The 27,103-nt window shown below is 43.4% G+C and overlaps 1 long non-coding RNA gene and 1 other non-coding gene across 10 annotated transcripts; one reads left to right on the top strand and one right to left on the bottom strand.

Moving 5' to 3' along the window:
* Positions 1-633: 633 nt before the first annotated feature.
* Positions 634-24,270, bottom strand: LOC147022845 (uncharacterized). 9 transcript variants are annotated; one of them, XR_015059713.1, is made up of 4 exons: positions 24,004-24,270; positions 12,664-12,810; positions 6,021-6,123; positions 634-855 (listed from the first exon to the last, which is right to left on the bottom strand). It is a non-coding gene; the product is annotated as an uncharacterized LOC147022845 (long non-coding RNA). The 9 variants fall into 9 exon arrangements; XR_015059718.1 differs by lacking the exons at positions 12,664-12,810; positions 24,004-24,270 and adding an exon at positions 8,063-8,127; XR_015059715.1 differs by lacking the exons at positions 12,664-12,810; positions 24,004-24,270 and adding an exon at positions 8,074-8,124.
* TRNAA-AGC (transfer RNA alanine (anticodon AGC)) lies at positions 23,216-23,288 on the top strand. The gene has a single exon. It is a non-coding gene; the product is annotated as a tRNA-Ala (tRNA).
* Positions 24,271-27,103: the final 2,833 nt, after the last annotated feature.

Raw genomic sequence — 27,103 nt, 5'->3', positions numbered from 1 at the left:
GTGAGCGGAGAGGAGAGCAGTGGAGAGTACAGTTCTCCACTGTACTCAACCTGGTGAGTGCAGTGGATTGACGAGCAGTTCAGAGAGCAGTGTACAGAGCAGTTCAGAGAAAGATTGACGAGGACAAGCAACGTGCTTGAAGAGGATGCATATCCACATCTAGATAAGGGCTCAGTGGTCCATTGAGATTTACATCACCAAAGACAAAGCCGAATCCTCTATGGGGAGAGAGGGGGGGGTGGGGGAGATATTTTTTCTTTGTTTTGTGTCTGTCCTTTTACCTCTGTTTTTAAGAGAAAAGAGGTAATAAAACACAAACAAACAAGCAAACATCATAACTTAGTTAAGCACATTAGCTTCAAAACCAAAGTGCACAGTCAAACAATTTTTTTCAAATTAACAGGTATTAGCACAGAACCTGCCCTTATCGATGGGTTCATGACTCCAGAATTATGGATGGGTCAATTCCCCTCTCATTGGCATATTTTGGTATGACTTGTTAAATACCACTTCCACCAGGAGCCAACAATAGGCCTACGCATATTTATATACAGAGAATGGGCTCCTCCGCTCACCTGGAAACTCTGGGACTATGATTTTTTTGAGCACCTAAAATCTTCCCAGGCACATCGATGTTTTTCAGTTTTTAATGCATTCAACCGTCAGTTTTTAATGCATTCCGTCCAGCAGTTCAGGAGTACATAGAAGTCAAACAAACATACACTTCTCAGATTACACACATTGGGCTCTCAGCTAAAGCTCATGGTCATGCAATAAACACACATCATCACCCTCAGGACCAAAAGGAATGGCGATATAATCAACGTTTTCTGCTTGAGGACCACTGACCATCATCTGTTGAGAAATGCCATACCAAAATAAGTCATACCACAAGAAACAAAAATGGTTAAAAATAAAAACCAAAAGAAAACCAAACATAATGAAGCGAAGCACAAGTACTTGAGGCACAAGGCCAATACACATTACACATGGTCAAACAAAACTTATCAAACCAATACACATGCAAATTGGCCCCATGGTCAAGGATGATTATAAATATACATCACAGACATCTGATTAATGTCTTTTCTTTCTCAAAAATGTCAGGTCAAGTGGTATTTAACAAGTCATACCTAAATATGCCAATGAGAGGGGAATTGACCCATCCATCATGTCAGGTCAGGTTCGATCTGTGACCTGCTACAGGTACCATGTAAACCTGTACTAACCTGTTCCATGGTCGGGTTGTCGGCGACTAAACCGTCTCCCCCACCAGGTTTTCTGGTGAGGAGGGTGTTTGGATATGGACACCCAGCAGGATTAAAAACAAAACCTGTCAAAGGGCGGAGGAGCTCCTTGTGAGCCAACGGCCATCCATATCTAGTGCCCAACTGTGTCTGCGGACGTCCTCCTGCAGTTGGGTCACTTCTTATTAGGAGGTTGGTGGCAGCATTTGCACTCCGGCCACCGTAAAACCCTTCATTCCGCAAAACGCAAAAACGCAAAAAAATCTGAAAACCCACTCCGTGGGAGTACCTCCTGTGCAGCTTCCCTTCGCAGGGCAGCTCACCGGATGACGGGATTGGGGCAAAGCCTTCGGGACCCCCAATCTTTGATGGGAGGGAAACCACGGGGTAACATCCCTGGGTCAGATTGCGGGAGAGTGTGTCGGAGTGGCGCTGAGGTGTCGTCCACCAGACGGCGGTCTCCTTGGGTTAACCTGAGGCGGTCCCTTCGGGTGGGTGCCTGGAATGTCCTATCCCTAAGAGAGGATGATCACCTGTCTCTGTTATCATCTGAGCTCAAGCGTTTGGACATCGGGATTGCAGCTCTCTCTGAGGTTCGGAGACCGGATTGCGGCGAGATAATGGCGGGTGGTTACACCTACTATTGGTCTGGTCGCTCTGATGGTTACCATACCCAAGGAGTTGCTGTAGCTGTGTCCAATAAGCTGACCCCAATGATAATTGAGGTAACACCGGTCAACAAGCGTATTATGAGATTAAGGATTCGTCACTCCTTAGGTGTCATTTCCCTGGTCTCTGTTTATGCTCCGACTGAGGCGAGTGATCTCACCGTGAAGGATGCATTCTACGCCACACTGGAGTCTGTGGTTGATCAGTGCCCCAGACGAGATACACTTCTAGTCTTGGGGGATTTCAATGCATCGACTGGAACTGATAGAGATGGTTATGAGGTGTGTGTTGGTCCCCATGGGTCAGGAACTATGAACCAGAATAGCACTAAGTTCCTTGACTTTGCAAGAAGTCATGGACTTAGGGTGGCTGGTTCATGGTTTCAGCGCCCACAAGCTCATCGCTGGACTTGGTATTCCAACGCTGGCGGTGTGGCAAAGGAGATTGACCATGTCCTCATTGACGGTCGTTGGAGGATGATCCAGAACTGCAGGGTCTACCGGAGTGCTCAGTTCCTCAATACTGACCACAGGCTTGTTGTAGCAACTCTAAAGCTGCACCTTAAATCCTGGAGAATGGTACCATCCCAGCCTAGGCTGGATGTTGCCAAGCTCAGGGATGAGAGAGTAGCTGAGGAGTTTGCGAACAGGCTGAGTGGACACTTGGGGGTCTGGGTGCTTTGGGGGTCCTGAAGAGTTGTGGAGCACCTTCAAGACCACCGTCCTTGATGTTGCCGGTGGATGCCTTGGAGTTCACCGCAGGGCAAAGAAGAATTTTGTCTCTCAAGGGACACTGGATACCATTGACCAGAGTCGCAGGGCCAGGCTGAATGGCAGAGCTGAGCTGTTCAGGGAGCTGAGGCGTAAAACTGTACGTGCACTGAGGGTGGACAAGGAGGCCTATGTGCGAGGAATCTGTGAGGGGGTAGAGCATCACCTGTGGACAGGTGATTCTCGTCCCGCTTACAGGGGAATTCTCGCATTACGTTCATCTAAGCCCATCCCTCGGAGCACTGCAGTTAGAGCAGAGAGTGGTAGGCTCTTGACAGAGGAGTCTGAAGTGAAGGCCCGCTGGGCCGGTTACTTTGAGCGGTTGTACCAGGCTGATCCCCCAGCTGTCGAGTTGGACGTCAAGGGTGTTACAATCCCTGTAGCTGACCCTCGAATCAACTGTGGTCTACCATCGCTTGTGGAAACACGGGCTGCGGTGAACCAGTTGAAACGGGGCAAAGCTCCAGGGATCTGTGGCATCCATGCTGAACTTCTCAAGGCTGGTGGAAATGCTGCACTCGTGTCGTTGCATGCAGTTTTGTGCTCTGCCTGGAACACAGGCATCATCCCAACTGACTGGAAGAGGGGCCTTGTTGTCCCTCTCTGGAAAGGGAAGGGTGATCGCCAAGACTGCAACAACTACCGAGGGGTGACGCTGCTCTCAGTGCCGGGCAAGGTCTTTGCTCGGATAATTCTTGATAGGGTTCGCCACCATCTGCTTGAGCACCAGCGTCCAGAGCAGTCAGGCTTTACACCAAAGAGGTCAACGATTGACCATATCCTTGCACTTCGTGTCTTCACCGAACGCAGACGAGAGTTTCGGCAGGGGCTGCTTGCAGCCTATGTTGATCTCTGTAAAGCGTTCGATTCAGTGAATCGGGATGTCCTCTGGAGGATTCTTGGTCTTCGTGGGGTGCCACCGAAACTGATCGATCTGATGTCTGAACTCTACTCTGGTACTGAGAGTGCTGTGAAGTGTGGTGGTACCATCTCTGACTTATTTCCAGTTGTTATTGTAGTTCGTCAGGGATGTGTACTTGCCCCCACACTTTTCAGCACTTGTATGGACTGGATTTTTGGGAGGATGTCGGAGAGATCAAGTTGCGGTGCATCGTTTGGCAATGTCAAGATCTCGGACCTTGATTTTGCAGATGATGCAGTCATCTTTGCGGAGACTTTAGACATCCTCTTGGGGACCCTCGAGGCGCTGAATGAGGAGTCGGAGCCGTTGGGATTACGGATTTCTTGGCTCAAAACTAAGATCCAGGCTTTCGGTGACATCTTGGATGCTGCTGTCCTGTCTGTGTCTGTTTGTGGTGAGGATGTTGAGGTCGTGGATAGATTCACTTACCTTGGCATTGATATTCATGTCTCCGCAGGTTGTGAGCCAGAGGTCAATAGACGTCTGGGTCGGGCCTGGGGAGTCATGGATTCACTGGATCATGGGGTGTGGCGCTGCCGGTACCTGTGCGGGAGGACGAAAGTCCGGGTCTTCAGGTCCTTGGTACTTCCAGTCTTGCTCTATGGGTGCGAGACTTGGACTTTGACCAAGGATCTGAGATGGAGACTTAATTCCTTTGGTACCAGGTCTCTTCGAAGAATCCTTGGCTATCGCTGGTCGGATTTTGTGTCCAACGAGCGGTTGCTGAGAGAGACTCGGATGAGATTTGTTACCTGCATAGTCCGTGAGCGTCAGCTGCGGCTGTATGGACATGTGGCTCGTTTTCCTGACGCTGATCCTGCTCACCAGATTCTCTCAGCGAGGGAGTCTCATGAGTGGAGGAGGCCAGTGGGCCGACCACGTGCCTCATGGTTGCAGCAGGTTGACCATCATCTCAAGGAGATGGGGATGGGCCTGGCATCAGCCTGGGGGATGGCCAGACGGAGGCCCCTGGAGTACCGGCGGAAAGTGGACGCAGCGACGCGCTGTTCTGGCACATGCTCCCATACCTGACCTGACCTTTCTCAAAAAGGTGAAGAAAAATAATAATAATAATGATAATAATAAAACATTGCTACAAAGCCATGGATGTGCATCTTGTGGCCTCATGGCAAATGTACACAGACCAACGAGTGCACACGTACCACAGCCCGAAGGCTGAAGCACATTGTCAACCAAACACATGCATCCTCACTCACAGGGAGAAAATGAATGGTCATACTGGGAGGCCCTCCCGTGAAGGAGTATATACAACAAGCACCTCTTAACTGGAATGGTGATGACGAACCGCTGTGTCACACCAGCACTTGCTGTAAGGGTCTACACCAACAGTGGGTGCCCACCACATATCCACCATATTTAGGTACCCATTGGTAGTTAATAAGATCTATAAATTGTAGCATGCAGAATAGCCATTAAAATCCACGCCGCTGATGAACCCCGTCAGGTCCGTCTGGATTTTCACTTTTCCTCCACCAGCCAGATCCTCTCTCTCTCTGTTGTATTTTCATCTCACTCTTAATCCAATCCAAACCTTCCTACACTGTTTTCCAAGTCCACCCGTTGCTGTTTACACTCATTCATCCTGTTCTGGTTCTCTTCCAATTCTTGTGCCTTTTTAAAGGTATTCCCAAGCCTGCCGTTCACATTTCCTTTTTATTTCCAAGTTCAGTCTCCACTTTCTTTTTCTGCCCATATATTTTAACCACCTGCTCTCTTCTGTTCGTCTTTAGCTCCTCATGAGTTTTATCAATATTTTTACTCACCCTCCCACCCCTCATCCCCCCTTTTAACTTGGCAATTTAAGCACCCACACTTATTCATACCTCCGATCTCTGCATCCAAACCTCAAAACTATGCTTCCATCATCATACTCCAGTCAGCAATAATTGCACTCCAACTGGTATTGTGATGATTATATCATCATTAGAATCCTTCATTTCAGCTTTAACATCAGCATTTTAAAAAGATTCATTTTGACATAAAAATTCTTCATTTCAGCTTTCTGAAAGTCCAATTTATTATGCATTCATTCCAGAAAGATTTGACCCACATCCAGACTCCGGGACATACCTACTCCTCCATCAGAGCCGGTGCCACCTTATTACTGAGGAGATTCTTCCACACTTTCTACTGGATTACACTGTAATTACAAATCCAGCTCCTCATTATCTAATTACATCATACACACACACCACAATCCATATCTGAGCAACTGCTTTTAAATTACAATCAAACACAATTAATTGCTGGAGGTGAAAAAAATTCAAATCTCCAATGTTGAGCAATTGTTTCAAACCCTTAGAAGCAATAGGATTTGCATCCCACTCCCATAAACCACTCTGTCATGAATCGAGGGTCCAGTTCACCATCTGAGTGATGAGGTATTCTCACCCCGTCATAAAGACGTAGAGTCATTTTCATACTTGTTGGCATAACCTTTCTTCAGTTTCTTTTACACGAGCAAATACCACCCGTTGCTTCGCTGATGGTAATACTAAAGGGATGGAGGGACAAAAAGAGGGAGAAAAAGAGGGGGGAAGAGGGAGAATAATTACAATTCATACTATCTCATCAAAATGATTCCGCATAGAATAACAATGAAGATGGAAACAAAATAATGTCTGAAATCCATTTTCGACCGGTCATACCATAAACACGGTCTGGAGACAAACTCCCGTCCGGAGAAGTCCAGAGACAAACTCCCGTCCAGAAATAAATACCGCCTGAACACGTCCAGAGACAAACACCGTCCAAATATGTGTAGAAACAGAGATAGACAGAAAGGGAGAGAGGAGATGTAGGAGGAGGGTACTGTACTGTATTGGGAGGGGTAGAGCTAGAGCAAGGATGGGAAAGAGAGAGAGAGAAAGAGAGAGGTGGTGGTAAGGAAGTTACCAAAGAAAATATGTTCTGCTGTATGAACAACACATACACATACACATATATACACACACACACACACACACACACACACACACACACACACACACACACACACACACACACACACACACACACACACACACACACACACACACACACACACACACACACACACACACACACATACACACACACACACACACACGGCAATTTTTCGGGAATCGGCAGGCTGGAGTCAGTGTGATTACCAACTCCAGTACTGACTGCATACAACCCAGAAACCTTGAGTAGCTTTCACATAAAAACAATGTTGAGGGATATGTTCACAAACATTATTCTTGATAAACAGCTGCATGAGATGGGTGGAAAACAAAATTTGGCTCGGTAATTTAGAAAACATGTTAATACGGCAAACGGCTCGGAAATCAGGTGTTATTGCATGGACTGCTCGCTCAAGGTGACGGGGGCACGAACCACTCGCTCAGGGTGACGGGGCACGAACCACTCGCTCAGGGTGACGGGGCACGAACCACTCGCTCAGGGTGACGGGGCACGAACCACTCGTTCAGGGTGACGGGGCATGAACCACTTGCTCAGGGTGATGGGGCACGAACCACTCGCTCAGGGTGACGGGGCACGAACCACTCGCTCAGGGTGACGGGGCACGAACCACTCGTTCAGGGTGACGGAGCACGAACCACTCGCTCAGGGTGACGGGGCACGAACCACTCGCTCAGGGTGACGGGGCACGAACCACTCGCTCAGGGTGACAGAACGCGAACCACTCATTCTGAATGACCTGGTGTGGCAAAAGCGTCTGCAGTGAGTGAATAATTCACTCAGGACGGAGCGTGGTACCATGATCGACAATGGGCCACGTTATTCCATAATATGGAATAGGTAAAGCCTAGAAGCGAACGCAGAATTCTTCTTACATTCGATGCTGCAATTTCCGGTTACTTCGGCCTGGATTCAGGATCAGCGATCAAATAATGTAAATCACGATTAAAAATGATTTTTTAATGATGCGGGAGATATCTTTATTATAAAATTAGGTCGACTTAAAACTGCTGGAGTATTTACTCTCTAGTTTTGTTGTTAATTTTTTAGTCATAAAGGTGTGGTTGGGTATACTATAGATCAAATTAATTATTTGTGCATTTCTATAACCGTGATAACACAACTGCATATTACCTCAACATTACCTTCACAACAACAACTACACCGCCGAGAACAGGATCTCATCTAAAAAAAAAATATTGCCTCAACATTATACCTCAACATTACCTTAACAACAACAATTACACCGCCTCGAACAGGATCTCATCTGAAAAAAAAAATCCTCAACATTACCTTCACAACAACGACAGCGCCGAGAACAGGATCTCATTAAAAAAAATTAATATTACCTCAACATTACCTTCACAACAACAACTACACTGCCCAGAAGAGGATCTCATCGAAAAATAATTAATATTACCTCAACATTATCTTCACAACAACAACTACACCGCCTCGAACAGGATCTCATCTAAAAAAATTAATATTACCTCAACATTACCTTCACAACGACAACGACAGCGCCTTGAACAGGATCTCATCTAAAAAAATTAATATTACCTCAACATTACCTTCACCACAACAACAACTACACCGCCTCAAACAGGATCTCATCTAAAAAAATAAATATTACCTCAACATTACCTTCACAACTACACCGCCTAGAACAGGATCTCATCGAAAAAATTTTTATATCACCTCAACATTACCTTCACAATGACAACTACACCGCCTAGAACAGGATCTCATCTAAAACAAGGACAAATGTGTCCAAGAGCAGCGTCCTAAAGGTTTTGTCGGCTAACGAAAAAAAACAAACAAAAAAAAACAACAACTTCCGATATTTCGTCACATGCCTTCTTTAAGCCAATAGCGAGACCCGTCATAATGTTTTTACGTATTTACGATATATCGTGTGTTTATGAAATAAATAATGTATTTACGAAATTACAATACGATAAATGGAATAATCTTTAAATAGTAACGTGAACTTTTCGAAACTTTACAGCAAATGTCCGAATATATTTAAAAGTTCATGATAGACGCTCTCAAAAGGCACCGTCAATGTGACAATGTGTACATGTGCTTAGTATTTAAGGAGATCCGGATCTTGTATATACAAGAGCCGAGTCCGAGAGATTAAGGTTTTGTCAGAAGAACAAAAGAAGAACAAAAGAAGAACAACTATACACCATGTCTGATATTTGGGTTTTTCATGTCTCCGGCGATGCATTTATCTCCCGGCATGCATTATTCCCCATGACGGTGAAAGAGAGACGCAAAAAAAAACAAAAACTGGAAGCAAAAGGGTCATAGCCAACGACACGGATTCCAAATTGCCAGGGTATTGTGTTGTCGTTGTTTCCTATTCTCTCATGTGCACACGTTAAGTATGAAGCTCACTACGTTCGCTATCAACAATGTGCCGCAATTGACAATTGGCCAGGCTGTCACTGCATATCTATATATTAATACTGAAGGACCAATTTTGTGCTCCTCCTAGCGGTCGCGTCACGTTTTTCTCGGTACTGTGACCTGGACTCAAAGAAACTTCATACCTGTAAGAGTGCATCGCACATCGTGGCAATAGTCAACTTTCAAATCTGAAGCAGAACATACACTTTTCGTTTTACATTCGTTTACATGGCGACGTGTGACGTCACCGCTGATAGATGTAAGGACGTCATGACATCATCGGTCATTCGCGGACGTCATTACGTCTGTCGTCGACACACCGTCACCGCTGAGAGGTGTAATTCCACTCCTCGAAAATAGCGTCTGCAATGTAAAACCCTCTTCTGCACATGCTGACTACCTCAGAATGTGAATTTGACACAAAAAATGTTACAAGAAACATTGTATCTTCTATATATTAAAACTGAAGGACCAATTTTGTGCTCCTCCTAGCAGTCGCATCACGTTTTTCTCGATACTGTGACCTGGACTGAAAGAAACTTCATACCTGTAAGAGTGCATCGCACAAAGTGGCAACAGTCAACCTTCGGAATCCGTCTGTGATGGGGTTTCGGCTAGTCATAAAGGATCCCTTTACCTTCAAAGCTGGTCTTCACCACGCACACAACAGTGAATGAAAAAAAATGACTTCATCCACAAAAGATTTACTGCGTAATGCAGGACAACCCTTGAGACATCGCAAAGTTCAATCGCCCATGAAACAAAACATTGCAGTAAATCCACCATTTTGCCTGCTCGTCTGTGCATGTGTCACATGGTACATCGGTTCGGGATCTGCACAAACGTTATAATTTTTTTTGAAACGTCAGTTGTTTTTTTTTCTTACCAGATTTGCTTTCATTCCCTGTAGAGCACCTCACAAAACTTCCGAAAATATACACACAGATCTGGCAGACACTATGAGTAAGGTAGTCCTTCTGGGGGGACAGGGTGCAACGTGTCGAGGTGAATGTATTAAATCACACAGCTTAATGAAGCTGGTTAGTTTTGGCACATTCCTTAATTTTTTGTTCGCTTAACATAATTCTCCAAGCAGTCGAAAAAGATAAGTTTAATGCTTTGGAAATTTCACATTTTCTTGTGTATGCATTGAGGAGGGAACATGGCCTTGCTTGCTTGTGTTGTGATGATGTAAAGTAAATAGGTATATCAGCTTAGTTATAAGACTCCTTATTTCTTTAAATTATCAAATTTCACAACAGATTTTGACACTTATTTAGTCAGGACAATATCTGATCCTCAAAACCGAAATAATATTTTTACGATATACTTTACTTCGTCCATGAGAGTTGATCGTGGAAAATCGTGTCATATAATGCATGAGATCGCTCCAAGCTCCTAATTTGACAACTTATAGTATTTGCAAAAGTGATGTACACAATGATTCATAACTATAATGAACAGGTATTCGATAATATGAGTAAAGAAAGTGGAAAAAAAACATCGTTACAGCCTGTTCCAAGTCAAGGCATGGTTGAACAGGCCAAAAAAACATGGCGGCTTCAAACCCCAGCGAGGTTACCAAGGAAACGCCTTAAGACCCCAAAGAGTAGGGTGGCCGAGAATCGCCTGATGAAGGATATAATTAAATAAGGCCGTTAATTATTATCTTCAAAAGGTGTGTTTTAATTCACCCAAAGACCCAATTTTCAGTCATGCACTTCTTCGGAGTTTCCTTTGCATGCAAAGTTTCAGGCTGCTAGGTTTTATGGTGTTGAAGTTATGGAGGACACACACACACACACACTCACACTCACACATTCACACATTCACACACACTCATGTAGATTGGTAAAGATTCAATTGTTATTGGCAGAGATCACTTTACCATCATTAATGAATTGTTTAGACATCTAAAGTTGAAATATTTAAACCTCTAATCCTCTTGGTTAAAAACTGCTCCCATGCATATCCTCTTTCTGCTCCGATCACCCTGCCATTTGCTTGGAAATCTGCCAACATTGCGTTACATAAACATGGTGCAAAAACACAGATTCTCCTAACTCCAGACATATTAGCTTGCTTTGAATCATGAGCAAGGTCATGGAAGCCATCATCGCATTTGAGATCAAATCCTTCCTTTTGTCCAATAGTCTGATCTGAGACCATCAGTGTGGATTCAGATCAGGTCACTCGACCCTGGAATTGCTGTTTCTACTCTCCCAACAATGAAAGATCTTCAATCTCATACAGTAGATAATGGCTGTCTCTCTAGAGCTTGGACATATCTCAAGCATTTGATACAGCCTGGCATCCCACCTTGCTCTCCCAACTCTCTGCCTATGGCATCCAAAGCCACCTCCTCACATGGCTTCCTGATTTCCCCTACTCTTGTAGCCAATGTTTGGCTCTCAACAGGATCCTGTCATCCCTCGCCCTCAGGTGTTTGCAGAACTCTCATGGTCCACCATCAGCCCCCTTCTGGTGATACTACCCAAATCCAGGATCATTGCTCACCTCCACTCATTTGTTCCTCTTTTTACCCCCACCTGTGGAATAAACTTCCACGTCCACATCCTCTTCGATATCATTCCTTCCAGGTCTTTAAGACAGTTCTTCATCACCATCTCAGATCGTACCCAAACCAAAACCATGATGTTTTCTACCCTCGTTTACCGCACCAAAACCCCTCCTCCTTCAAATTTTCCAGTTTTACTTCCGAAGAGTTTCCTTCTGTACCCATTTTGTCCACCCTATGCATGCGTGTTTTTTGCGTCCTGTTTTTTTTTTCCGTTGTGTCCTGATCCCTTCACTGTACTAGCTCTTCCATGAGCTGTGTGTGGCAGAGAGATGGGGATTATAAAAAAAGAATAATGCCGTGAACAAACCTTAGTACATCACGGGTGACAAAGGTTGTGGTGAAGTTTCATCGAAATCATGTGTGTAGTTTTCGGAGAAGAAAGCAAATACCTATTTGGGGGGTCACACCTGACCCACTTTGACTGCTCATAGACCCCCTTTAGACCCAGATTTTTTGGTTTAATGGCATGAATAAACTTTGGTACATCACGGGTGATGAAGGTTGTGGTGAAGTTTCATCAAAATCGTGTGTGTAGTTTCGGAGATGAAGATACTAGTGTTTACGTATTGACTGACTCACTGACTGACAGACACTGTGCAATGCTAACACCTCATCTGAACTATTTTGCAGGTGAGTTAAAAATGGGGTCATGATACCTAAATAAAATCAGGTGACACTATTAATCTCGCTTTCTCTTCATTGCTTCTCACCTCTTATATATCATGACAGACACTTATAAGAGTTACAAAGCCATTGGAAGCCATAATTAAATAACATAATTGGAAGCATTTCTCCCGGTTGTGGTTAGAATCTGGACAAATTGCCGACTGAAGCCCACAGCATCAGACTTCCAACCTGCTGCTGAAACCATTACACCAGGCCATACTCAAACGGCAAAACAAGCTCTCCATTCTCGCTCCCAGACATCAGCCGGATAGTTTGTGAAGGCAGCCTCGTGCTGCGAGAACACATGCTGCGAGGAATACAGCCTGGAGGCCGCAGCTGTCATCACTTATCACAACATTCGTCACTCAACATCCTCAGCAGCTTACAGGGAAATTCCAAGGCCATGCTATGATTATTACCAAAAATTACCCCAGAGATGACGGCAATGCTGCCAACAAAGATGAGTGTGTTTCAAAAGGAGTTGAGAAGTTGTAATCCCCTGTTGAAAATATCCAACTGCTGCTTCAATTGCATCAGATTTTTAATTCTACTCAGCACAGCACACGGTCAAATCACCTGCACAGCAAAAGCACGAAAATAAACAGAGATCATGAAAGAATCAGATGGATTCTGATACATAGTATCCAGGGAAACACATTCATCCGAAAAGGCCATTCACCCATCATGATGCTTTCAAAAACTCATAGCTAAGTTGGTATCCTGTATGGACGCAAACATTTAAACTTCAATATCAACATATGACTTGAATAATGACCAAGTTTTATAATAGCTTTTGTGGCCTCTTCTGCTGGGCCCACACTTTGATTTACATTGTAAGAATATGGACTCAAGAGTCATGGTTGACACATTACTGAATGAAAGAGTTCAATTTAATAACTGGATATCTGTTATTACAAAGCAATCACAAGGGTAAGGGGAAGCCTACCACTGCACACATAATCCAATGATGGCCATATTCTTTACGAAACACAAGATGACCTTGACCTTCAACATTTAGGAGAATGCAAATCAAGAAAATGTGCCGCCATCTACAATCTATCCACAAAACCCAACGTCATGAAAATTGAGGGGAAAATTATTCAAGTTATGATCAAAAAGTGTTTTTGTTAATCAGATCAAAATCTGACAAAGTACTTCAAGAACACCAATCAATTATCAGGTGCACAACTTCAATGCGAGTCCACTATTATGATGCAAGAGTATCTTGGAAGGCCAAGCGGTCTTTGAGATTCTGCGTCAGCAAAATTGTGCAATGACAAAAAACGCGTTATTTTTCAAGTCGCCATTTGACCTTGATGTTTAAACCCGGAGGAGTATGATGCAAATGAAGCATAAATGCGCCTTGCTTTTGGCTATCTATAGAGGACAATCCCGTTCTGATCGGATAAACATTGGTCGAGTTCTGGTGAGATGTAGAAATGTTTATAATTAGGCCATGACCTTAAATTAGGTCAAGGTCAAAATAAATGTCAACCCCATATACGTTTTATTGCCATTTTTGATGCAAAATTTAATTCCCAAGGTACAAGTTGGCTCCGAGATACAGTTTGGACATTGGCAGAAAAAAAACCCTAAATGGTGGTTTTTAGTATTCCGAGGTATACCATTAAAAATTGGGAGCACAACTTTCAAAAACAAACCCTACAACCAGCGATAAGCCCACCCCCCCCCCCCCGCCTAAAATATATTGTTGCGAATTTGTAAGCTTACTGCACACAACAGCTAGGTCCTATAGATCAGCTATATCGGTATGTGTTTCTAGTTAGGGTCCCGTCCAATGTTTAATGGGTGATTAATTGTACGTGCGCTGTGAGTTATTTTGATAATTAGGATATAAATTACCAACAACAACAACGACACCTGCCCTCATTTCCTTCCACCATCATCGACCGGCACCATTGCACGCGTGCGTGTCAGCATGTACGTGGGCGGAGTCCAGTGTGCTAGGCGGGGTTTCTCTGGACATTGGTGTGCTGGCTTCGCCCCAAATATGGGCACAAGCGTTACGTTCTGGCTTCGCCCCAAAAATGGGCACAAGCATTACGCTCTGGCTTCGCCCCAAATATGGGCACAAGCATTACGCTCTGGCTTTGCCCCAAATATGGGCAAAAGTTTTACGCTCTAGCTTCGCCCCAAATATGGGCAGAAGCATTACGCTCTGGCTTCGCCCCAAATATGGGCACAAGCGTTACGCTCTGGCTTCACCCCAAATATGGGCACAAGCGTTACTTTCTGGCTTCGCCCCAAATATGGGCACAAGCGTTTCGTTCTGCTTGGCTCCAAATATGGGCATAGGGCGTTCCCTCTCTGCCCAATGAGGGAGTGCGAGGTGGTATAAGAGCAGCGTGTGTAGGCCAAAAGTAGGGTGGTTGGCTTCTGGTCTTCGAAAAGGAGTTGTCTTCTGGTCTTCGGATGTCTGGTTGTCTTCTGAATCCAGTCGTCGCCTTCCTGGGGTCCTGCCAACAGAGCGTCTTCTCTTGTGGCCTGTGTGCCTGCCCCGTGAGGATCGCCTGCCTGGGCTTGGAACGGCATTGTGTGGCAGGTTCGAGTCCTGCCACACCGGATCGTCGAAGACCGCATGAGGCGGAAAGGTCCAAGAATAGGCTCTGACCTCCAGCTCGCCTTTCCTCGAGCTGAAGGCCTCCAATAAAAACCTGACGGGTCCGTTTCTTTTTGGGTGTACATGTGTGTGTGTGTGTGTGTTTGTGGTGCCAGTCTATGAAGTAAAACTGCATAAGTGCTTGTACATAAATTGCTCTTCCTTCATTATTAGGTTAGCTCTGCCTTCTTGCATGCTCCCCTGCCCCATTATAAATATATATATATATATATATATATATATATATATATATATATATATATATATATATATATATATCCCTTTTGTTAAATGTTCCAGCTCATGACTGTGTTTCTTTCATTGGCTTGGCACGGTGTGTATTGAGAAATAGCGAGGCCGTTCGGGCCGGTAAATTGTTAATTTGTCCGACGGGCCTTGGTAATCTCCGCTCGGGTTACACACGGTTCAGGCTCGGTCATGGCTCGTTCCGCTCGAAGTCTGTCGAGGGTGTGAATTCCCGGGTAGCTTTGTCCGCATGGGTAATTAGGTATATTGAAGTTTGGCAATTGACCCTACCCCACACGGTCGAATTATTGGCGATTCATGGTCCAGTGCCTTTCGGACTTATCCAAAAGGCACGACCTCAATTCCGGTGTGTTTGGTGGAGCCGACTCTAGAGCTCCCTCTCGCGGTCGTGCTCGCCACCGATGCCCGACCCTGTAACAATATATCCTATAGGGGGAGGCGAAATAATAATCAAAACATTTATATTAAATGTTAGAAATCCATGTGATTATTCCTGAAAAACACGGAGAGCTTTGACGATGAGAATGCTTCTGGCGTTCCGTTTCCGGTGTTTCCATTTCCGGTGTTCCAAACCTGTGGCACGCTCAATGTTTGAGCAGTACATCCTTCAACATGCAGTCCCTGCGACCTTGCATTTGGATCAGCAGACAGTTTGAATCCAAATTGATCAAGGATCTCTGCTCTCACCTGGAAATTCACAATCCCTGAACATCAGCATACCACCCAAAATGTGATGGAGCAGGGGAGCGTTACAATCGCACCATGAAGGATGAACTTGCCAAAGTCTCGTTTCACAGAGGAATTGAATGGGACGAACATGTCTACCAGATTGAAGTGCTCCACAACGATGACTCATGCCAGCACAGGCTTCGCTCTCTTCTACCTGGCACATGAACATGAAGCCAATTTACCTCTCCAGGGTCTTCTTGAGAACACTCAGCCCCAGACATCTCCAACACCTGGGCCACCAACCGAGTATTCGGCCTCTCTCAAATTCAGGTTACAAAAGGCTTTCCAGGAAGTTTCTATTTCCAACGAGAGAGCAAAACATCAGGAAAAGTTATATGATGACAAACGCCTCAAGTATACTCCTTACCTTGCTGGGGACTTAGCACATCCTCCAGTGATCTGTGAAATCCAAGAGCTTTCAAAACCACAGGCCAAGGCAAGGATTCTGCACTATAATCGCATGAAACTAATTACTCCACACTGACTGCACTCTCAGTAGTGACTGCACTCCAGGACCCAGCCTTCAGTGACCACACCACCACAGCCATTGACGGCTTTGGCTGGCTTCTTGCCTCCTCCAATGTCACATCCTCAACAACAACAACAACAACAACAACAACAACAACAACAAGGACAGTTTGAATTACTGCTTCAGCCACCTGGACCTCAAACGGGCCTTGATAATGAACAAGAACGTCTGACTGTCTGACCTCAAACTCCCTCACCTCATTAACAGCCACAACCATGACCGGGACACGACTCCGCAGCCGAGACCGCTTGGTGACTCACCTGCTTTAACAAGTGATACTTGTCAGACTTCAACGACAAAGACATGTACCTCATCATTTGTATTGGACTAATTATCTTGCGCTTGTTCTGATATCGAGCTGGAAAAATGGTTTCTGATGACAAATGTTTTGTTTTATTCTTTGCAATTAAGACATGAGGACATTCCTTTGGGGGAGGGGGAGTGATAATGTAATATGTAAGCACAACAGTAAGTTGTCATGATTTGGAAGCAAATTCTGATGACTGGCGGTCATTTTAATTTACTGGTTTTCCTTTTAGTCACTTCCGTTGTTGGTTTTGGACGCGGAGAGGAGACTGAAGTGTGGCCATTGTGAAGCAATCCGTCTCGTCCTCTGGTTATTCCATCGAAATTTTAAAAAATTTTAAGTGCAATTAAAGTGAAGGAAGCAATAAATCTCACACAAATGAAATCACACTCCGAACGAAACCTCGAACGAGACGTGGATCCTGAAAAACCTCGAACCACACGTGAGTAGAGAGAATAAACCGCAGTTTGCGCTTCATTTTACCAACATGACGAATGGCAAACAAAACGAATGAACTGAATTCTCCAACCGATTCAAAGAATGAGTTAATTCGCGCCACGTTTTCACGTCAATCCATGACAGAAACCATATTATGTAAAGGTTCCAACACCAAGGGGGGATTAGCTCAAATGGGAGAGCACTCGCTTAGCATGTGAGAGGTAGTGGGATCAATGCCCGCATCCTCCAACCATTTTGTACTTACGATTTAATATACAGTACAATTATATATCATCTGTGAGAGAAAGGCAAAGACATGCAAGTTTCACTTATCCTGAATCCAAATTTCCCATCAATAATTCCCTTCAACCTCCAGTCACGTCCTTTTGCACTTCATGGTTTGGTGATTTGGCAGAATATCGCTCTTCTTATTATGATTCTTTTTCATCCTCTCCTTCTTCTTTTTCTTCTGTCCTCTTCCTCGAAATGAACGTGCTTTTGACCCCTTTCAGTCCGTCACATTCACTCATGTCAATCAACCACTGTTAAAATTTTGAAAGAACCCATTAGTTCACGGCTCATGTCACTTGGGCCCTGCTTGCTCTCTCATCCAGGAGATTGCTCACTTGTTTTCGACGACTTAATGACTGGTACTCACCTTGATCATTTCGCCAACACCCTTCCCGGGCTCCAGGACACATACACTCTTCCATGAACAATCTCCTTCAACATTCCACATTTACTGTTCACCTCCACTCCAGCTGTTACCTAACCCTAACAGCTAACTCTAACCCTAACCCTAACCCGAATCCCTAACCCAAATAGCATAAACTCTTCCATGAACAATCTTCTTCAACATTCCACATTTACTGTTCACCTCCACTCCAGCTGTTACCTTACCATAACCCTAACGCGAGCCCGAGCCCAAACCCTAACCCTAGCCCGAGCCCAAGCCCTAACCCAAACCATAACCCGAACCCGAGCCCTAACCTTAACCCGAGCCCGAGCCCTAACCCAAGCCCTAACCCTAACCCAAACCCAAACCATAACCGTAACCCAAACCATAACCCGAACCCCAACCCTAACCCGAACCATAACCCTAACCCTAACCCAAACCATAACCCTAACCCAAACCATAACCCTAACCCGAACCCCAGCCCTAACCGTAACCCGAACCATAAACCTAACCCGAGCCCTAACCCGAACCATAACCCTAACCCGGACCATAACCCTAACCTGAGCCCGAACCCTAACCCGAGCCCTAACCCTAACAACCCAAGCCCTAACCCAAGCCCTAACCCTCGCCCGAGCCCTAACCCTAGCCCGAGCCCTAACAACCCTCACCCTAGCCTGAGCCCTAACCCTAACCCTAGCCCTAACCCTAACCCTAGCCGTAACCCTAACAGCTCTCTTCTCCCACGACAGAAACATATTTTTTTGTCAGTGCTGTCTCATTCTTCCTCCAGAGCTTCAATAAATACAAAGAAGGAAGTTTGACTCAGGAGGACGCCATGAGGCCCATCATGCCGGCGCATTTCTTCCAATATCCACGTAGACGTACCACTCCATCCCCAATGCGTCGAGCTACCTTTTGAATTTGAACCCTTATAGTTATACCGGTTCAGCTACCACTACCCCACCAAGGAGTTCATGACATGCATTAACGGCTCTCTGAGTGAAAGAAACACCCTTGCATAAGGTCGTTCTTATTTAGCGTGGAAGAAAAGACATCTGAAACATTCAGAATTCCAGTCAATTCTCTTAATTCAAAGCTTTAACGCACTCACGAGGCTGTACCCTCGAAACGAAACGTCTCCGAAGATAAAGAAAATAGGGGAGCAATTTTACACGTAGTGTTTTAAAATAACGCTTTTTCTTGCTACGAAACATCACATCTTCCAGACTCTGGATATTTCGAATAAAATAATTCCAACGCATCATTTTTGGTTTTGACACTAGTTAAATGATGTTTTCTCTGGAACCGCTTAATCAATCGAAGTAAAACTTTACAATTTTGATCGAGTATTGATAGGGAATACATGTTTTAAATTTCAACTTGATCAGATGCATGGTCTGGTAGCCAGAATTATTTGATTTTTTTGATCTGGGTTCTTTCTTTTTTTTTGACTTTTTGTGTTTTTTTTTATTTTTTACTTTTTTGACTGTTTTGACTAAGAACGTTTTGTTTTGTGTTCTAAGAATGCTCGGCGTTGTTCTTCTTCTTGTGAAGACAAAACCTTTATATTCGGACTCGGCTCTTTCATATACACGATCCGGATCTCCTTAAATACTAAACACTTGTACACATCCTCGCATTGAGGGTGCCTTTTGAGAGCGTCTATCATGAACTTTTAAATATATTCGGACATTTGCTTTAAAGTTTCGAAAAGTTCACGTTACTATTTAAAGATTATTCCATTTAATGTATTGTAAATTCGTAAATATATTATTTATTTCGTAAATACACTATATTTCGTAAATACGTAAATACACGATGAGGGGTCTCGCTGTTGGCTTAATCAAGGCACGTGACGAAATATCGGAAGTTGTTGTTTTTTTTTGTGTTTTTTTAGCCGACAAAACCTTTAGGACGCAACTCTTGGACACATTTGTCCTTGTTGAATAATGCTCACTTGGCTGTGCCTGGATGGGTTTGAGGATAGAGAAGTAGCAGCTGAAATGCAAATCCTATCCAGGTTCCACCTGATGACTTCATCTTTGCTTTGTGCTTGTTACCTCCACCACTGGAGATGAAGGAGGTTGTGTTTTCACCCATTTCTGTCTGTTGGTCTATTTGTCAATTGCCGGAACCCTTCAGATTTCGGCAATTATGTTGGTCCGTTGTGTGTGTCATTCTGTGTGTCTGTCTGTCTACTTGTTTGTGTGTTTGTTTACCCTGGAGCAGCCACACCGTTTCAGCCATCATGACCAAACTGGGTACAGCCGTCGGCCATGGTCCAACTTAGACACCTGTCGTTTTTAGTGAATCTAGGTCAAAGGTCAAAGTCAAGGTCACCGAAAAACCGAAATTCATATTTTCGCAATAACGTCCGCTAAAATGGTTGTATCGACTTCAAACCAAATCCAAAATGTGCATCTTCCAATACTGCATCTAACCATGTGTCTCATTGTGGTGTCACACCGACACCCTTCTTAGTGGTCGGGGGTCGAATGTCAGGGGGGTCGGGTCAAAACTTTCAAATTGCGATAAAAACGCCATTTCAAGTCCGATTGACTTCCAAGTTATGATCATGACCAAACTAAGTGCTATAACTCATTAAACAGTAACACTATCACTTATAAGAACCAAATTGATTTCCAGGTTTTTGTTTTTTCAGAGATCATAGAGATATGACAAAGTTATTCCGGCAATTCCTTGCTCAACGAGCAATTTCATTTGTTTGTTTGTGTGCATGCAAGAGGTAGATATTTCAAAAAGTTTCAGACGGATCCAGATGAAATTTTGTGGACAGGTTGGGTGTGTGACAAGGACGAACTGATTAGATTTTGGTGAAGATCCGGATCCGAATAGTAGAATTTTTGAAGTGATTCTTCACCTTTGAGAGATACTGCCAAAAACGATATGTAGCACGATATCTCAAAAAATTGTGGACGGATTAAGATGAAACTTGGTGGAAGAATGTGTGACAAGGTGTGACAAGGGTGTGTGACAGGGAAGAATTGATTCAATGTTGGTGAAGATCCGAATCTGGATTCGGATCTGATAATTTTTAAAGTGATTCTTCACCTTTGAGAGATCAAAAGAGGCATTGATCTTGTGTACTTTAATGCAAATAAAATAATTTCATTGAAAAATGAAAGGTTTAGGCGATACCTAAAGGTTAAGGAAAAATAATACAAATACTCATAAAGGTCACAGCTACCAATCACACCTTAAAATTGGATGTCTGGAGGAGGAGACTGGACCATACTCTGTGCATAGCGTTGGTGCTGCCTCAGCAGTCTCCTCGGCTATTGGTCACAATCCTGGACGGGTCGCCACTCCGCCACAGGATACCAGCAAGCTGGCACTCATTTTGCCGACCTTGGAGGATGTCTGCGTTCAACATTTAAATAACTAAACAAGAAAAGACGTCATGTGGAGCATGATATTTGCAAAATCCATAAAACAAACTTGACCTCAACAATAATTGGTGGCTGAATTCATTGACCAAATATGCAACTCCTCTTCAAATTTCAAGTCAATCGGATGAAAATTGACAATTTAGAAATTTGGCCTATGTTGACCTTTTGGTCTATGTTGACCTTTTGGTCTATTTTGACTTCAAATATACTTGTTTGTTGAATTCAGTGACGTGATATGCAAATCCTCTTCAAATTTCAAGTCAATGGGATGGAAATTGAGGATTTTAGAAATCTCACCTAAGTTGTTGACCTTTGGCTTATGTTGACCTTTTGGCTAATGTTGACCTCAAAAATAATTTTAATATAGACATAAACAGAGACATTTTTGAAGGACATCATCATAAAAAGAAAACCACAAAGCTTTTCATTGTGCTCTCTTCAGGTGAAATTCGCACAAAGTGAGTGAGTAATGATGAAGAACAGTCGATTAAGACACCTATCAACAAAGTCAATTCTGATGGGACGTTCTTGACTGATGCGTCATCACCTCCCAATGGTCTAGGTGGGAGGAGCCTGTTCAGTGTTCAGCTCTCCAATTGGAGGTTGCAGAGTCTGAGACGGAGCCGCAAAGGCTGTTGTAGAATCTTCTTCATAACCATCCCTGATCGTGAGACGAGTTCGTGTTCCTCTTCTTCTTTGCAAAAATAAGCGAGTGGATGATCCACTTTGCGAGTGGATGAAGTCTTTTTGGACCAAAAAAAAAAAAGAGTTTGTCCACTTGCTTTGCATATTTGTGTCCTTAGCGGCTCCGCCTCAGACTCTGCAACCTCCAATTGGAGAGCTGAACACTGAACAGGCTCCTCCCACCTCGACCATTGGGAGGGATGACGCATCAGTCGAGAACGTCCCATCAGAATTGACTTTGTTGAAAGGTGTCTATTAGACTGTTCTTCATCATTACTCACTCACTTTGTGCAAATTTAACCTGCAGAGAGCACAACGAAAAGCTTTTTGGTTTTCTTTTTATGATAATGTCCTCCAAAAATGTCTCTGTTTATGTCTATATTAAAGTTTTGTAGGACCAAGCATCTTTTCAGAAATAATTGGTGCTTGAATTCGGTAACCTGATCTGAAAATCCTGTTCAAATTTCTCGTCAATCTGATGAAAATTGAGGATTTTCGAAATATGACAAATTTGTTGACCTTTTGACCTCAAAAACAAAAGACCACCAACTCCCCCATGTGGTGAAGTTTCGTGAAGATCGATTTAAAATTGTGACCTGCAGGTGATTGATACACAAACAGACGGACAAAAACAAAATCGACTGACCAACATCCTTGAAAGATCTTCGATTTTGCGAGTAATGAATGTGTCGGCAGTGGAAATGGTAAGGTGTACGTGAATAAATAAATAAATAAATAATTCAAACGTGTGTTCTGAGTGGACGTGGTAAAATGTATAAAATAAATTAATAAAAAAGCTGTGTTTTGGTAGTTGGGATGGCATAAGATGTTTATAAATAAATAATGGTTCCCAAAGGTAGTGAAATCCTGGGGTGTGGTCCACCACCAATCAGCTTCTGGGGGCACTTGCCAAGTGGCTTAAGTACTCAAGCAAGCACTCCAATGAAACGGTTGATAAGGAACAGCTGGCTTGGTAAGCGATAGCAAGCCGGTTGGTTATGGAACACACATCATCACGATGACCTCCTGTAAAAATAACAATTATTGGTTCCGAAATTCCAAATTGGCTCCGATCCCAAAATCGTTTGAGGTGCTGCATTGCCCAGGTATATTTGTATACCTGTGCTGAATTTGAAAGAAATGCATCCAGTCATTTTCGAGTTGAGGCTCTGGATGGACGCATGGACAGACGGACAGAGCCGATTCCCGGTTGGGGTGAAATGAATGAACTGTATCGACAACTGGTTCAAAGAGTGTGGATTCGCACCAGGTTTTCATGTCAATCATGACAGAGAGCATACGTAAAGCCTTACATAGCAATGGGGGATTAGCTCAAATGGTAGAGCGCTCGCTTAGCATGCGAGAGGTAGCGGGATCGATGCCCGCATCCTCCAATAATTTTTGCACTTATGATGACACAATTACTGTATACGTCATTGATTAATAGAAAGACAAGAGATGCACGTTTCGCTCATCACGCATCCCAATTTCCCATCAACGATACCCCTCAACCGTCACCCATCATGGGTGAAATTTGATGGGTGACCCATGAATTTGATGGGTGACCCATGCATTTGATGGGTGACCCATGAAGTCACATCCGTTTGCCCTTTTTCTATTCATTGCTCTTCTTTTTCTTCTTCTTCGCAATTAACATGCTTTGACCCCTTCTAGTTCATCACATTCACTCCTCATGTCAATTAATCAATCAATCGCTGTTGAAATTAAATTACTAATTACACGGCCCACGTGACCTGGGCCCTGTTGCTCTCTTGTCCAAGATAGATTGCTCGCCTGTTTTCTTGGACCTAATATTATTCCCTTGCTCATTTCACCAACACCCTTCCCGAGCCACTCCATGACACATAAACTTTTCCGTTAACGTTTTCTTTCTTAACCTTCAGCAATTATCCAGACATTCTGCTCACCTCCCCATCTTCCATTCCTTTTTTCTCCAACGTATAATAATTAATTTCCCAAAGTCAGGACTGTTGCAGTCTTCCCTGCAGGGACTAAATAAAGCAACAGTAAAACGTAAATTTATCTTTCATCGCAACACTTGATCTTTATTAACCCCAATTTAATCCCTTTCACACCAATCCCTCTTACCTGAAATTGATGATATTTATTTCTCCCTCCACTTCTTTGTTCCACCTGCTTGTTTGTGTTCGGTTGTTCCCCACCATCCAATTGTCAGCCTGTTGTGCTAGCAACATCTGGCAACTTGCTCTATCTACCACAAGCCGAGACTCTACATACAGACAATAATTAAAAGAGAAATAAATCATCTTTACACAAAAAAGACGAAGAAGAACAAGAAAAAGAACAATCAGAGATTGCAGACCCTCACCAGGACTTGTTTTGTGTGGTGTTTGCGTACTGGTGTCACGTAATTAATAAGAGACATAACTTCTGGTAGTGATGATCCGGGTAAAAAGAGGTCCCACTTTGAGTTTAATCAGACACCTGACCCTGAGCTATGACGTTTTAAAATTTTTTTATTGAATTGAATTCAGAATGGGATTAAAATAAATTTAATTCAAATTAAATTCTAAGCTACAGTCCTGCATTGGAGTAATCAGAAGGAACCCGAACAAGCAAAAAGCAAAGATGAAGTCATCAGGAGGAACCTGGATAGGATTCACATTTCAGCTGCTACTCCTCTTCCCTCAAACCCATCCAGATGTAGCCTCATTCAAAAAAAATGTATGAAAAAAAAATCAAAAAGAACCCAGATCAAAAAAAATTATGAATTTTGACTGCCAGATCATGTGTCCAATAATCTTGAAATTTAAAACATGTATTTCTCAACACTTCTCGATCATAATTGTGAAGTTTCATGTTGATTGGTTAAGCGGTTCCAGAAAAAAAAACATTATTTAATACTTTGTACAATCCAATATGGCTGCCAAACCATGTGACCTATGTTGTAATATGTGCGAATCTCTTGTTTATCATGGATAGGCGGTCATACGTGTAAAGTTTCGCCTTGATCTGTTCAGCCATTTCAGAGAAGATTTTAGAAGGTTTTTTTCTGAAAAACAATATGGCTGCCGAATCATGTGACCGATGATGTCAACAATTTTTTTGCTGTGGACCATTTTATCCCTAGATGACCCTCAAAATGTTTACCCTGTTGTGGGGTCTTCCACCCCATGGGGTCGAAGCACCGCTCTTGTTCTCTCTTTTCTTGTGTACAGTTCATTTTAACATCTATTTCTCCATTATTCGTGAACAGAATTCAATGAAAATTGACAGCCATATACGAGACACATGCGCAGGCATTAACTGAGCCCAAAGTGCGATTACGTCCCTTCGGGGAGGAATGGCCCATTTCGGCCCATTTTCTTAAAATTGTTATTTCTCGGTTATTATTGAACGGAACCGAACCAAACTTGACAGGTATATTCTAGCGACCATTCCCCAGGCATTAACTGAGCCCACAGTGCGATTCCACGATTCCAACCTTTTGGGCCAAGAAACAACCCTTTTGGTCCATTTCTTAAAATTGTTATTTCTCAAAATTGTTATTTCTCGGTTATTCATGAAAGAAACCAGACCAAATTTGACAGATATATTCTTGAGGTCACTCTGCAGGTATTAACTGGGCCCAAAGTGCGATTCCAGCCCTTTGGGCAGAGAAACGGTCCTTTTGACCCATTTTCTTAAAATTATTATTTAAAAAATATTAATGAAATGCGCTGGGCGATGCCCAACGCAAAATTAAGTTGCAAATGATGATATGAAACTAGCCTCACTCTTGGAAGGTGTTCTGGTTTCTTTTTCTGATGCGATGAAAATCTTATCAAATTTCAAAACGATATGCCGTCCGTGCTATCCCTCACCTGAGAGTTATATGAATGAACTCCCACGGGGTATGTTCGCAATTCGAACTTGTTAATACTGATCGGATGTAGCATTACTGCATCGTAGTCCCAAGAAGGAAGCCAGACATAACAATACACACATGCACAAACTCATTCTCCAAGTTTTGTCATAATTCGTCCACGTTTTGAGATGTTGTGCTATATTTCGTTTTTGGCCCTATCTCTCAATGGTGAACGATTACTTAGAAATTCTCGTATCCGGATCCGGATCTTCACCAACATCAAATCAATTTGGCTTTGTCACGCACCCAACCTGTCCACCAAGTGTCATCCAAATCTGTCCATAACTTTTGAAGATTTGCTGGTCAGAGACATACAGACAGACAGGGATGAAAAAATAACCTCCATCCACTTCATTGGCAGAGGTAGTAAATATTTACAAAAAGTTGTTGGAAAAAACTTTTTTCAGAATTTTACTGCTGTTGATGTCTTTTACACCACCATATTTAATGTGTTACATTAGTTATCTGTGCCTGTTGTTTGTGACCTTTATGACATCCTTAAAAACCAAGTTTCCTGTTAGGAATGATTTTCATTTTTGTTTGACTGCCAGACAGGTGGACAGAGTAAAAAAAAAAAAAACTCACTCCTCTTTGCACGTGCACTATCTGAACGAGATTCCATACAATTTGCCAAATTCGGAGAAAGTACTGTGAAACTACAGGTTCGTTTTTTCGATTCCTGTTCCTATTTGTTTTCAAAATGGAACATTCAATTTAAACTTAGTTGCTCCTCCATCATAAACTGACGTTTGTAGACATTCAAAGTGAACCAATTGCTTAACTCCACTTTTTGCTTTATGTGCACGGGGTAATAAATCATACCAATGACACCACTGGACTTAAATACCAGACTTGGCGGTGCAATGGTTCTCTTTTGGAGCATCTGCTCTGAGTTTGCGAGATTGGCGGTTCAAATCCCGGCCAAGCAATACCAAATACTTCAAACATGGTACGTGTTGCTTCCTTGCTTGAGGTTCAGCATTTAAAGGGATAAGAGCATGGACAATTGCCATAGGTTGGCATCCATGGGAAGGAGAAAATTCTTTCTTTGGAAATGCTTGGCTGCATGTGCTGAGAAAGGCAGTGCCATTGTTGTGACGTTGCTGGTACCCTGAGTTTCCCAGGAAGTGACGGCACCTCCCCCAAGCTCAGTGGCTGTGTTTGTCTTGTTGAACAGTCCTGTGTTGTGTCTCATGTATTCATCTGTGTCTCCATGTGTGTGTGTGGCAGCAACACAATGAGCCTTATATCGTGTAAAAACAAAACAGAATTAGTTTGCTTTCACTCCATGAATTCCAAGACATTAGTAGAAGAGATATC

Source organism: Eptatretus burgeri, chromosome 7 (genome assembly GCF_056783735.1).
Source record: "Eptatretus burgeri isolate ZD-2024b chromosome 7, Ebu_testis_v1, whole genome shotgun sequence".
NCBI lineage: Eukaryota > Metazoa > Chordata > Myxini > Myxiniformes > Myxinidae > Eptatretus > Eptatretus burgeri.
This window is presented reverse-complemented; position numbering and strand designations above follow the sequence as displayed.